General features: G+C 33.8%; 1 protein-coding gene across 11 annotated transcripts in view; it reads left to right on the forward strand.

Annotated features, from left to right (window-relative positions):
• LOC131067563 (uncharacterized) overlaps positions 1-13169 on the forward strand; it is a 225361-nt gene that overhangs the window by 142585 nt on the left and 69607 nt on the right. The gene's annotated exons all lie outside the window — the stretch shown is intronic.

Genomic DNA, 13169 nt, shown 5'->3' on the forward strand with positions numbered 1-13169 from the left:
TACATTGACTGTTGTGTATTTGTTTTACTATAATTTGTTATTTCTCTACTTGGCCAAACTTATTGCAATGAATTCTTGCTTATGGAAGTTGTTAGCATTTCAATTGCAAGAATGCCATCTAATTGAAAGTGTAGCATTCTAAATAAGATGCGAATGCTGACAACAAATGATTGTGTGGCTGAAAAGCATTATCACATATGGTCTCATATACTTGAGAATGTGCAAGAGATGAAAGCAGTAAATGATTATTTTTGTTGTTGCCACCAGAATAATTGTTTATGCCTTTGAAACGTATTCTTGTACCTCATGTAGCTGATGTGAATGTAAGCTACTGGTGTGATGAGGATGGGCAAGTTTTACATGTAATTGCAATGCCCATATTTGAATAAAGTTGAGACATGAAAAAAATTCCTCAAATTCATACCAGCCCCTTCTAATTTTTTATATTGGTTAAGAAAAAATCAATTGGATAGGTTTTTAAGCGATGTATTGTTTCCAGTCGTATACATCACAGGCACAGAATGTAGACTTGAAGAAAGTCAAGTCTTTGAAAGTTTTTTCTCAAGGCTTTATGGAAGATAACCAGAATACAGTAAAATATGGGAGAGGACTGGAATAATGAAGCAGTGGCTTGCAGAAAATTAAGTGAAAGAAGGAACTAACATTTTAAGTACAGTTTATTCAAATGTTATGTGCAGAATTCTCTAAGCATCCCTATTACTCGAGCAATGGAACTACTACAGACTACTCATGAAATATGGGTTGATGAAGACTGACTCAAACTATGCAATTGAATCCTGATAAATTAATACATAATTTGACACATTGCGAAAAACACTACCTATACAAAAATCAATGAGCTAGGGAGTTATATAATGAATGTCATAAGGCACAAAACTTGCTGAAGGTTTTTCAAATGGGGTGACAAGTTCAGTGGGATAGATTGTGTAATGTCCCTACTAGTTAGAGATCACTGTCCTGCAAAACAGATTGTTAGAATACAACAAATATATATATATATATATATATATATAACTAATCTAACTTGCAATTAAACTTCAATTACTTAATTAACACTAATCTCAACTCTTATTTAATAAAATGATACGAGTGCAGTACTGGGACATGTCCTTAGGCGGTTGTGAAGATCGCCTTTTTAGAACCTATCTTGGTTCCAAGCCATACCAGGAATTCAAAGGTTAATTCGATTCCTGTCTTGGATGTAATTTCTTACACCCAAGCCATACCAGGAAGTCGAAGGTTAATTCGATTCCTGTCTTGGATGTAATTTCTTACACCCAAGCCATACCAAGGAGGACCATCATATATGATCAATTCCTTGTCTTGGATGATGCATCTCATCATCCAAGTCTACCAGAGAGGACCGACCAGATCCGTCTCTTCTTGGATGAACTTTGTCAACCAAGCCATAACATATATGCATATAGATATTCACTATATACTGCCTACCAGTGATTATCATAATCCCTTCATTAGGCTAAGGGAATTTCCTCCCAATAGCCTTCATCATATAATCACATTATTCATATTACATCTTACAATTCATTATCATTTTTCATCCCATAATTTACTTCTACATTTACATATTCCTTAATCTTCTTTATTGATCCTAGATATACATAAATATTCTGTATGCATACCTATATTCATTGCTATATACACATCAATTAATATCCAGTAATATATACTTAGAAATCTTCAGTAATATACATTCAAAAATATTCATTAATATATATTCAGAAATTAACCTATATTCCGAAATACTCACTAATATATATGTGTGTGTGTGGCACACACGTCCACACACATATATACCTTGTAACCAGTAATCCTCTTACCTATTCATGAACCACAGCCTGTAGTTTGTACTTCGCAATTGGTGGTGGCTGTTTGAAGTCCTCCCGATTCCCTCTCCTCCGTGCCTTTCCTTAGCTTTGTGGCAGTTTCCTTAATACCCCGTGGAGGGGAAGTGTCGCATCCCCCCACGGGGTCCCTTCCGCAGGAAGGGGTGTGACGGTGGTCGCAGCCCAGGCTGCAACCCCCGTCCCACCACTTCCCACGGGGGAGGGGCCATCGTGGAGTTAGCTCTCTACGTGGGGGGGTTATCTCCCTGTAAATGTATTTAAGAAATTTCTTTACCCAATGCTTACTCCCGTTTCATGCTTTAATATTATTTGATTCGTTCATTTAATAATTCATATTTCCATTTTTTAATATATTTAAATATATTAATATTTTCTAATAGTTTATTTCATATATTAATTTTATTTAATATATTAATATTATTTAATAATTCATTTCTTCTTTTAACATTATTTAATATATTACCTTCATTTTAATAATTGGCTTTATCACATTTTCAAGAATAACAATTAATATATATTAATTAAATAATTTATTTAATAAATAAATAAATTTCAAATAATAATTTGTTAATCATTATATTAATCAATAGTAATACTTGCCTCATTTAGGATATATATAACGATCAAGGAGGGGACATGATAGATTGCCAAAAATCTCCATGGCTAAGTGCACTTGAGCCAAAGTGGTACTGAGATAGATGACCGCCTGGGTAGTTCTAGTGCTTCACTGTTGAGTCTCACCTACATGGAATAAATACTACTCGTGAAATATGGTGTCATGCCCCTGCCAAATATAAGAGATTGCAGCCCTTAAACACATAATCTAGGTGTTTGAAATGAAGATGGAAGTGATTCTATAGAGGAGTCGACTAAAGAATAAATTAAAGAATATCAAGGGCAGCAATTTCCTAAAATGAAAGATATTTAATTAACATTAAATTAAGAATTCAAGGCAGTGATTAAGAATGAAGGATTATACTCTTTCAAAGGGTAGCAATTGTGAAAGGTTGTGACTACCTTAATAATAAGGTGTAAAGGGGAGATCATTTCTTGGGAAGAGGAAAATCATTCAGGCATTCTCACTCATCTATCCATAAAGAAATATCAATCAGCAAAGATCAATCAAGCAATCAGCAATGAATCAATCAAGCATTCAAGAAATCATTCTTGAATTTGAGGAAGTGAGTTGGAAATAAGGAGGACAAAAATCCTTCCAAGTTCAAGAGAGATTGAGGATGAAAATCCTTATTTCTCTTATCAAGTTTGGACCAAAACGCAAATCTTGATCAGGAAGGAAAAAAATCCTTTGAGGTGAGCTAAGAGTTTTAAGGATGAAACCCCTTGAATACTCTTGGCAAGTTAAGGACAAAAACCCTTGATATTGCACTGCTGAGTTAGGGACAAAAACCTCTGATTCAGCAGATTTGAAAGCATTTCCAAATAATTAAAGATATGATTGATTTTCAAAATTTTGATCTGAATATTATTATAAATTCATAAATGTTGACAAAGCCATTATCATTATGAGTAAGGATTATTGTTTTAAAGCAAAAATCAGGAATATCCTAAAAAGGCATATTACATATTGGCTTGTGAAGGACTCAAAACTACATAGTCGAATCCCAGTAAATTATCACATAATATCATAAACTGCAAAAACACCATTTACATGAATTTGAAACTAGTTATTAGTCTTTTTTAACTATGTAATGTCCCCTTATTTTATGTTTTAGAAAATAGGGACATTTATCTTGCAAAAATCAATTGCAAGAGATTTCTTTCCTTAAAAATCTCAAATAATGCTTAAAGTAATGATAATAGAAGTTACTTGATTGCAAAATAATAGTTTATAATATCTCTTTATAAATGATTGTTCTTATGAAATATAATTAATAACACTTATATTCAGATGTTATATGATATTTGCAAACAAATATCACTGCTATCTGATTGGGCACTTAAATATATGCAAGGTGAACTAGATGAATATATATATATATATATATATATATATATATATATATATATATATATATATATATATATATATATATATATATATATATATATATATATATATGTGATCTGCAACTTGTAATCTGATTGGATGTTGCTGTCCCTGATCTATCTTGAAGGAATATGCAAATGAGATATCCTTAGATTGTAGCAATAAGGCTATGCAAGCTGTGTCTGATTTGGCAGTGATCTTATGCTGATAAACTTAACCTTTCACCTATATCGATGAAAGATGAATTGTTGTTTCTGATTTTATACTTGTAGAATTATGCAATTTATTGGTGCTATATCTGATGTAGACTTTGAATTATACAACCCCTATGCCAAAGGCAATAATGCTCGAATGAGCAGATCCAAATAGGATACAATAAACAAACAAATTCCAATTCAATGATGAATTGAATGAGGTAGAAGGCTTTCTTATATCTTGTTGTCATGTTGATAAGTCACATTGGAAAGGACATATCTCATGCCTCTTTATACACGGCATTCTTCATAACAAATACTAATCGCACCTCTTGAGTTATTGATGAAGCTTGTACTCTTAACCCATCTTGTCTAATGATAATTACATTCATTCGTAATAATTACCAATTGCTGTACTCCTTATCCACATCATTTAATTCCCCTTGTATATCGCTGCTACTAAACATAGTAAATCGCTGTCTAGATGTACCTTTTCAGATATCGATAACATTCTCCTTAATTGATGCTGATAGTAATATTCTTCACTAATTGATGTGCATTAGTTAGTACGACCATAATACCACTCCTTGGTTTGCTAGATATCATAGTTAATCGCATTCTCCCGTGACTTGGTCATTATCATATTGTAATTGTTGTTCCTCCATATCCATATTGGTTATGCTCGCTGTATAATCTAACATCATTATTAAGTTAATTGTTGCTCAGTCATACGTTGATTGCAGTCATCTTAATCATTGACTCCAACTTATATTTATCGATACTCGCCAATGTTTATTAACGTCTTAGTCGCTTTATTGATCTGCATATCATACCATTCCTATTAGTTGTTGACTATCATATGTATGATCGATATTCATGATCATCGATTGCTTATTGCTTGGCTTCGTTCTTCATAGGAACTACTGTTCCTGTTGACACTTAGGAATATCCATTACTGATTCCTCATTCATCAATTGTCTTCTGTATCATTCCCTATCGATCTTGTCTTCATAGTAATCGATTCATTAGCCAATCACTTCCTCTCATAGTATTAGCGATGCTGTTGGCCAATTGCAGATTTGGCTTATACCAATTCTCTGTTATTAATTATCTGTGCTTGTCATTAATCATGACTCTTAATCCCTATATTTCTAAGAAAAATCGTCTTATTTATAAGACGTCATGATTTTCTTGAATACTTTTCTCCTAACTATACACTGACTATATACATCTACTTCTAACTTGCTATTGGTGCTCACAATCTGTCACTCCTTGACCACAAAAGTACTTTAATGCTATTATGATAGTAGTGTAAGGATGGGGACATCACAAACCAATAGAAATGAAACAATAACATTTGACAATTTGTTTAACAAATATTATTTATGGTGTGGGATTTTACACTACTAGAGTACTTTAATACTAAAGTCATAACTTTGAGGACTATTTTCAATGATTGTTCAATTATCTACAATTCTAGTAATTAGATAGCAAAAAAACAATCAAAGCACATAGGAACTAGCTAGCAATGATAGCAGTGGAGAAAAGAGTGATTAACACATCAACCCGAGGACTTGGTATGGAACACATATTTTCTTGTTGACTTAACCTTATTATTAATGGTGGAGTTCCTAAGATAAGTTTCACTTATCAACACGTTTTCCTGTCTATATCTTTTTCTTTCCCTATGTGGATATTTCGATGTCATACACATGCCATTTAAATTTTTCTTCAAGGAGAGATAATTCACAATAAGGTGTAAGCCAGCTTTGCAAGTGTAATATACTTGATGGTGTAATTCCTAAGATAAGTCTTTACTTATCAATTAGTTTTGTTGTTTATATAATTTCCTTATCCATTGTGAATATGTCGATGTCTTGCACAGGGCATTCTAATATTTCTTCATGAAGAGATAATGCATAGTAAAGTGTAAGCCGGTTCTTAAAGTGCAATTCAGATCAAGGGAAGAAAGCTTTGATACTGATCATTTATAGTGAAAATAAAACTTTATCAAGTTATCTCCAACAAAACTGTACGTAGATTAAGACACAATGCAATATCCAAATGAGGCCATTAGTAGAACATCTTAAAGAAGAGTATCAATTAAAATATCATCACTACTCAAAATAAAAAAAAAAATTGTTTTTTATATAGGAACCAACAATTGTTGGTTTATTGGTTTTTATCTCTATGGCAGCTTAATGTAAAAAGGGTTTTAGGTCCCTTCAAAACCTGTTTGAACCTTAATAAAAAACTATTGTTGTTTATATAGGAACTAACAAGATCATATAAGCCTTATCATTGACCAAATTCTTGTTACTATAAATTTCCTTGTAATCCTTGATGGCATGTAATGTCCCCATTTTCAAGTTCTCTTGTAGTGCAACAGGTGATCGCTTTCTAGGTTAGGACCAGAGGAGTATTTCGTTGTTGCTAGTGTGTTCAGATGAATTAATGGAGATGATCGACACTTTCTAGAGTGATTTCAGACAACTTGACTGAGACTTACTATTTTTAGTAAGTGTCAATTTGAACACTGATTGGTCATTTGGGAGTTTTGGTTGACTTACTATTTTTAGAAATAACTATTTATAGTATGTGCTATTTTAGGTAACTGATCATAGCTTCAGTGTCCTCTCAACTTCAATGTGCAACATCTTCAGTTTTAGGGTTTGGGTAGTACTAGCTATTTTTAGTAAGTGCTATTTTTAGCTCTTGGTCTTGGCTTCCATTTTCTCTCAACTCAATCCAATACTTTCTAGTTTTGGCTGTGGTGAGTTCTAATGGTTTTAGAGAGATTTGTTTTTACAGTGTTCCAGAGGGACATTTTGTAATGTCCCTTTTCCAGATTACATTATAATTTGCTTTGAATTCACATAAATCCGAATGATTTCATAGGCTCAACCAGAACAATGATGGTGATAGGAGAGAAACAACGATGTTCCCTAATTATCTCCGACCCTAAGCCCAACAGTAGAAACGTTGCTCCCCTTGGCCTAATGTGGCCCTTAACCATCCTCATGAGTGGTGTACCTAGCAGAGCCTACACAACATTCCCCTCCATCACTCTACCCTTCTCTCCTCTTATGATTGAATATCCCTTCAACAAGATAGTAGGGGAGCTGCAATAGGGTGCCTTTGACCCTCAACCCTAGGCTCAAGGTTAGGACCTTATCCTCCTTGGCCTCATGTGGTTCTTAACGATGATCCTTAACCATCATCATAAGGTGGCCTCGTGGTCCTTAACCAATGGCCATCTTTATGAGGCACCATACCTAGTGAGGAATCTTTCACCATTCCCCCTCCTTGCACTTCCTCTACTTCCCCAATAGTGTCGAATATTTTAGGTATATCATGTTATCAAGTGTATAGATTTAATTATATATATTCACTCTTAATTAATCTTTTAAACACAGATATATTGATAAATGAATTTTGCATAGAGTTAGATATAAACATATATGCGTTTACACTATCAATAAATATTGCCTATAATCTATAGATCACCAGAAGTTAATCTCTTAATTATCAAAAATTTCTTCAATTTTTAATTCACTTTGTTTAACAGCAATTTCAACTAAAACTTGCACAACTGATAAAGATTCTTGATCATCCTTCCACATGTTAGCCTATAAGACCGATAAGAGTGGTTGGGAGACATCATCACTCTCATTTATGATACTTTCTAATAGTAGCAAAGAAATAGTGAAACATTTGAAGAATTAGATCATCGGATTCAAGGTCAAGCATCATCAAACAGGATCTAATCGTTGCTATGGTTTCTATAATTCTTACCCTCTTAGCAAAAGAAGGATGTCTAGTATCATCCAAACCTTGGAAACTTTTCACAATTAGCTGAAATACCTCCTTATGGCATCATTGTATGGAATCTTAGGTGTTGTTATCATTGTAATTTCATCAATGCAAGAAGTAATTGTAAGTGTCACCTCCTTATACGGGTGTCTCATAAGTTCTAGTTTGACTAAAGAAGTCATTGACAGCTTCACATATTGATATACAATTCTCCACTTCTTCCAATATGCAGAGTAGGTCATCCTTGGACTGAGATAGGTGTTCAAATTCCTTTCTTGCATTGTAAAGATTTTTACACACATTTTTCTTTTAATTCAGAGTCTTATTTCCATAAGAATGTTGGTTGATGAGGATAGAGAGTGGACCCTGTCACAAATCGACTATTTGTTGAAGAGCTCTTGTTTTGATTAAAACTTATCCCTTAGTTACTGGGTTCGCCGGTTTTGGTCCCCGCACCTGAACCAGGTTTGTTTGGGTTTGGGTTCGCCCCAGGCATTCCAACTGCCCTTTTCTATTTTTCTTCTGCCATTTTGCAGTGTTCCATCTTCCAACTCAATTCTGAACAATTAATTGGCATTTGGCATCGATCAACGATGAAGTATCATAGTATCAAATGTATTGGGTTTTATAATTCTGTATATTTCTTTAAATTTTTGTATACAATGTGTATGCATATTTATATTTTTATATATACATATATGCATGTATGGACAAACCCGAGCCACGAACCCAAAGGGCAAAAAAAATTTTCCCCAAACCCACGAACCGGGTTTGCGTGTCCGACCCCGAACTGGTAACTTAGACTTATCCCAAACATCATTTGAAATGTTTTCGCCAATTCCTCTTTTTTCTAAGAGATCCAACCAAAGGATCGGTTCTTTTTCTATCTTCCATGGTTCAAATCATAAATGAAAACCAAATTTCTGCTAAAGATGAAATGAAATTACTAAACAATAAATTGATAACTGAATATATGTAAGTGTTGGTTACTTGCCATCGGCAATTTGAAAATGATCTTCTTACTATTAACTGCACAGGTTGGCAAGAAAGCCAACTCCGATACCACAATAATTTCCCAAATGGAATATTTTCTAATATGTTGCAAACTTCATCAAGAATACAAACATTCTTCGATTTTATTGTAATGTCCCTATCAAAAGATTTCAAACAAACTTGCAAAAATACCTAAAATAGCTCATAGACATTTCATCAAATAGTTTATATTCGTGGAGTAATTCATAGACATTTTAACAAACAGTTGACCAATATACTCTATTAACGTGAAATCAGCTGATTTTGAATTGATACAAATGCCATTCTAATTGCTGATAACATATTTAATTCATTCACAAGACATGAAACTTAAATACAGTAAGTGATGATTGGAAATGTTGCTTCTGAATTCTAATTAGATCATACATATTAAACTAAGTGTGAATAAATTCTACTTTTGACCTCAAACTGTTTATGCTAATGTAGAAATCAGAACTCATAAATTTTACCCAAAACTCAGAAATAAATTCTGATTTAAATAAGACAGCTCCCAGATCACTACGGCAGATTTAATTATATAATCTTTTTTCTTCAAAACTCCCTCAATATGTAGTGTCCCCTTTTTTGGATTTTCTTGCTTTGCAGCTGGTGCTGACTTTCTGGGTTTGTGTCAGCATAATTATAGGGGTAATTTGATATTACCAATGAGCTTGGATGGTTTAGTGGAGTTGTATAACTCTTTCAGATTTTATTTCTGGCTTCCGGTTTGGTCTCCAAGATTCTTGGAGCCTGGAGGGAGCGTCTATTTTTATAAGTCACCCAGTCAGGTCCATTTATCATTTTTCATTATCGGGATCACTCCAATGTAGTCAGTTCTCAAATTTGATGCATTTCGACCATTGTCGCTGCTTGGGTGTAATTTAGAGTTATATTTAATTAATTTCACTAAGGTTGCCATTTAATTAAAATAATTTATTGGACACCTTAGTGTTATAGCTTGTTGGAAAGAGAACGGAAAGCTTTTAAATGTTGAGAAACTTAAAAGTGACTGTAAGTGCTAGATTTATTTAAAATAAATAAAATAAATTGCTTTTTGGAGTTGTATGGCTTATTAAATTAATAAAATGATTTAAAATGGAGTTTCTGGAAAGTTCCCTAAAATGCATATAAAAGGGGGGACTGAGAGATCATTTGGTGTGTTGATGTTCATACTATTTCTCTAATTGAGACCCTTGTGGTTTTGGAGATTGGACTTGGTTCATCTCAGCCTCTAGAGGATGAAAACCCTCTTGGGAAGATCAGTTTTGGTGGTGAAAGATTCTTCCCTAGCTAGTAATTTGGTGGACTCACTCAAAATTTGCAACTAAGTTCAACAGTTAGGGTATTTTAGGAATTTGTGAGGTCTTTTGGAAAGACAAATTTCAGTTTGGTTTATTCAAAGCTACAAGCAAGTTTTGGGGACGCCATTCATAAAGTTATACTCCAGCTTGCTTGAAATTTTTCTAGAGGTCTTTTACTGAAGGGCTTGTGGTGGTGATTTAGTGACATTGTTGTGGTGGGTATATGAACTGCTGGAGAGACCGATTTCTCTTGCTCAACTGTATTTCTCTGTTTTTCTAGATGTATGAGTACTGCACAAGCCAAGGCGATTTTGTATGCAAATATGTTATATCTAATGGTGTCTTCTTGAGGGACGATTCAACTTAACACTTAAAGACTAAGCTTTCTTCAATGAGATTGTGGAAGGCTGAAGACATTTTGGGGTTTGAAGGAAAGGAAATATATTCTAGCTGCCATTATCCTTTGTGCTCAGGTGTGGGAATTCTTGTTGCTGTTTATTATATATATTCTTGCATAAAGATAGAATGGCATATGATTGTATGGACGCCTGCAAGTAAAGGGAATATCAAATATCATAGATTGAAGGATAGGCGTTGAAAAATCACCATGCTCTGGTGAGGATATGGGTTGGTGATGGTCTACATTTGCTTATGCGAAATTGCTGAGTGCTGCCATTTGCATTTTCAGATTCTGATCTGCATTTAAGGGTTTTCTGAAGAGACATGCATATACCACCTGGACATGGATTGGTCAAAGAAAATTTGAAGGTTTAATGTGCAGATGCTGTTAAATGATTCAGTTTATATGTGTTTGCTGTTGTAACCTCAGACTTGTAAATGTCAGAAATAATACTTTGGGTATCAGTTGATGCAATTGATAGAATGCTCTTATTTTAGTATTTTGCGTGTTTGAAGGCTATAAATTGTTATTGTTTATTCAATTCAAATTTCTTTAATTTTTGAAAAAAGAAATCTGTCAAAACACATATCAAGCTTTGGTCGTTACCCTTGCAAAACTGAAATAATACATTTGCACAATCAAGCAAACTGTTTGACAAAATTACTCAGAGGATAAAGGTGAAAAAATAGGGCAAGATTCTATACAGGATCTTACACAATACATGTACAGACCTGCTGATACATAATATAAGCTTTCCCAAAAGCTGCAATCAGTTTTATAGAATAAATTTAGGCTAATGTAACCTCCAAAACATTAATTGCACCTTCACTAAAATCAGTGTTGTCTTTTGAAATATGTTTAAACAACAATATTTTTACCAATATTTGGTATTAAAGATGAATCTCAAGCATGTATTTGGAAATAGGTATGGCCAGCTAGTTACTTGGTACGACTGGTCTTTTAGCTAGCATATGTGCATATCACTTAATACTATTTTGGCAAATATTCAGATGTTATTATTTTTTTAGGACATTCAGGAATAATTTCAATGAAAAATTGAGTCTGGTAATAATAAAATATTTGCCTTTCCAACATTCACCATATACCATAAATCAATAAAATTTGTTTGCCAATGAAATTTCGTTAATTCCCAAAGAAACCCTTGAATCTGCTGCAAATTAGAATATCAACCTAAAAAAAATTTCTCGTCAATAAATTTCTGAAAACTACCAACAATCCACCAAATCTCCAAAAAGTACCTAAAATCTTGCAAACTTCACACAAATAAAATCCAGCACAAATCGTTCAATTCAATGATGAACTTTGTATGATTAGCTAGGTGGGTTTTTGTCCACGAAACTGATTGTGAAAAGGCGTTTTATCCTTTGGCTAAAGAATGAACTTCATTCAATCTTCCAAATAAACAAGGGTTTCATAAAATATTCAGAAGAGCTTTCCTTCCTCCAAATCCCTTTTTATAAGCACTTTTTGGAATAGTAAAATATTATTATTTATGTCCTCTTTTTTTCCCTCGAAAAAGTGACTTTAGACTCCTTTTAAATAATAAAAAATAAGTTATCTTTTAATTTTTACTTTTCAACAACTTAACATTTAACTATTTAATTTTTTTCTGCACACCCACCCGAAGTTATGGAAAATATTAAAGTGATCCAACTATGAATTTTGACCATGCCAAAATAAACTTAAGTTCTTAGGATATCAAATTTAATTAAAATTGGTGCTTTCCAAAAATAGCAAACTCCTCCAAGAAGTGTGGAGAGCTCCCAGACTGTTAAAAATGCATTCCAAAAGTACTGTTGGATTGGTCTTGATTTCCTAAACTCATTTTCACCATCAGAATTCCTATTTGATAAAGTTGGCATTCTCTAGGGATCTTGGAAATTTCCACGAATGTTGGAATGGACCAAAAGGGGACATTATGTCCACAAGGGAGTTGGTCTACATTGGCACTGTGGTGGGATGGAAATCCTACTCTTGATGCTGATGAGCGCCATTCACTAGAAATTTTGGATTTTGGTGTAGTGGCTGCTTTGTTTGGTATTAGAGCCGAGGTCTTAAGGTCAAGCCCTATGGAGCATGATGGTCATGTAATGCTCCTATTGGACAAAAACCTAGGATGTTGGAAAAACCCCAACAGACATTCCTTCGTTGTGCTGGTAGGTGTGCACCCAAACTAGATGATGGAACTAGCACCACCTGCCCATGAGGGGGTTGCCTTGCACCGCCACTTTAGTGATTTATGGCTGTTATAAATTGTTTCCATCTTAGGTGTCCATGTTGCTTTTTGGTGGAAACTTGGTGCATTAATGCCAAGTGGAACTTTTGGAACTTAATGCCGAGTGGAGCTTTTAAAATTTGATGCAAAGTTGAGGTTTTGCACATTGTTTGCCAGAACAGGAACATTTTAGTTTATTTTGCCAAGAAGTGGAAGTTTTGAACATGACAAGCCATCAAACTCCACAAATTGCTTGGTAGTGGGGAAATCTCCATTCGTCACGAATTTGAAAGAATTTT

Source organism: Cryptomeria japonica, chromosome 10 (assembly GCF_030272615.1).
Source record: "Cryptomeria japonica chromosome 10, Sugi_1.0, whole genome shotgun sequence".
NCBI lineage: Eukaryota > Viridiplantae > Streptophyta > Pinopsida > Cupressales > Cupressaceae > Cryptomeria > Cryptomeria japonica.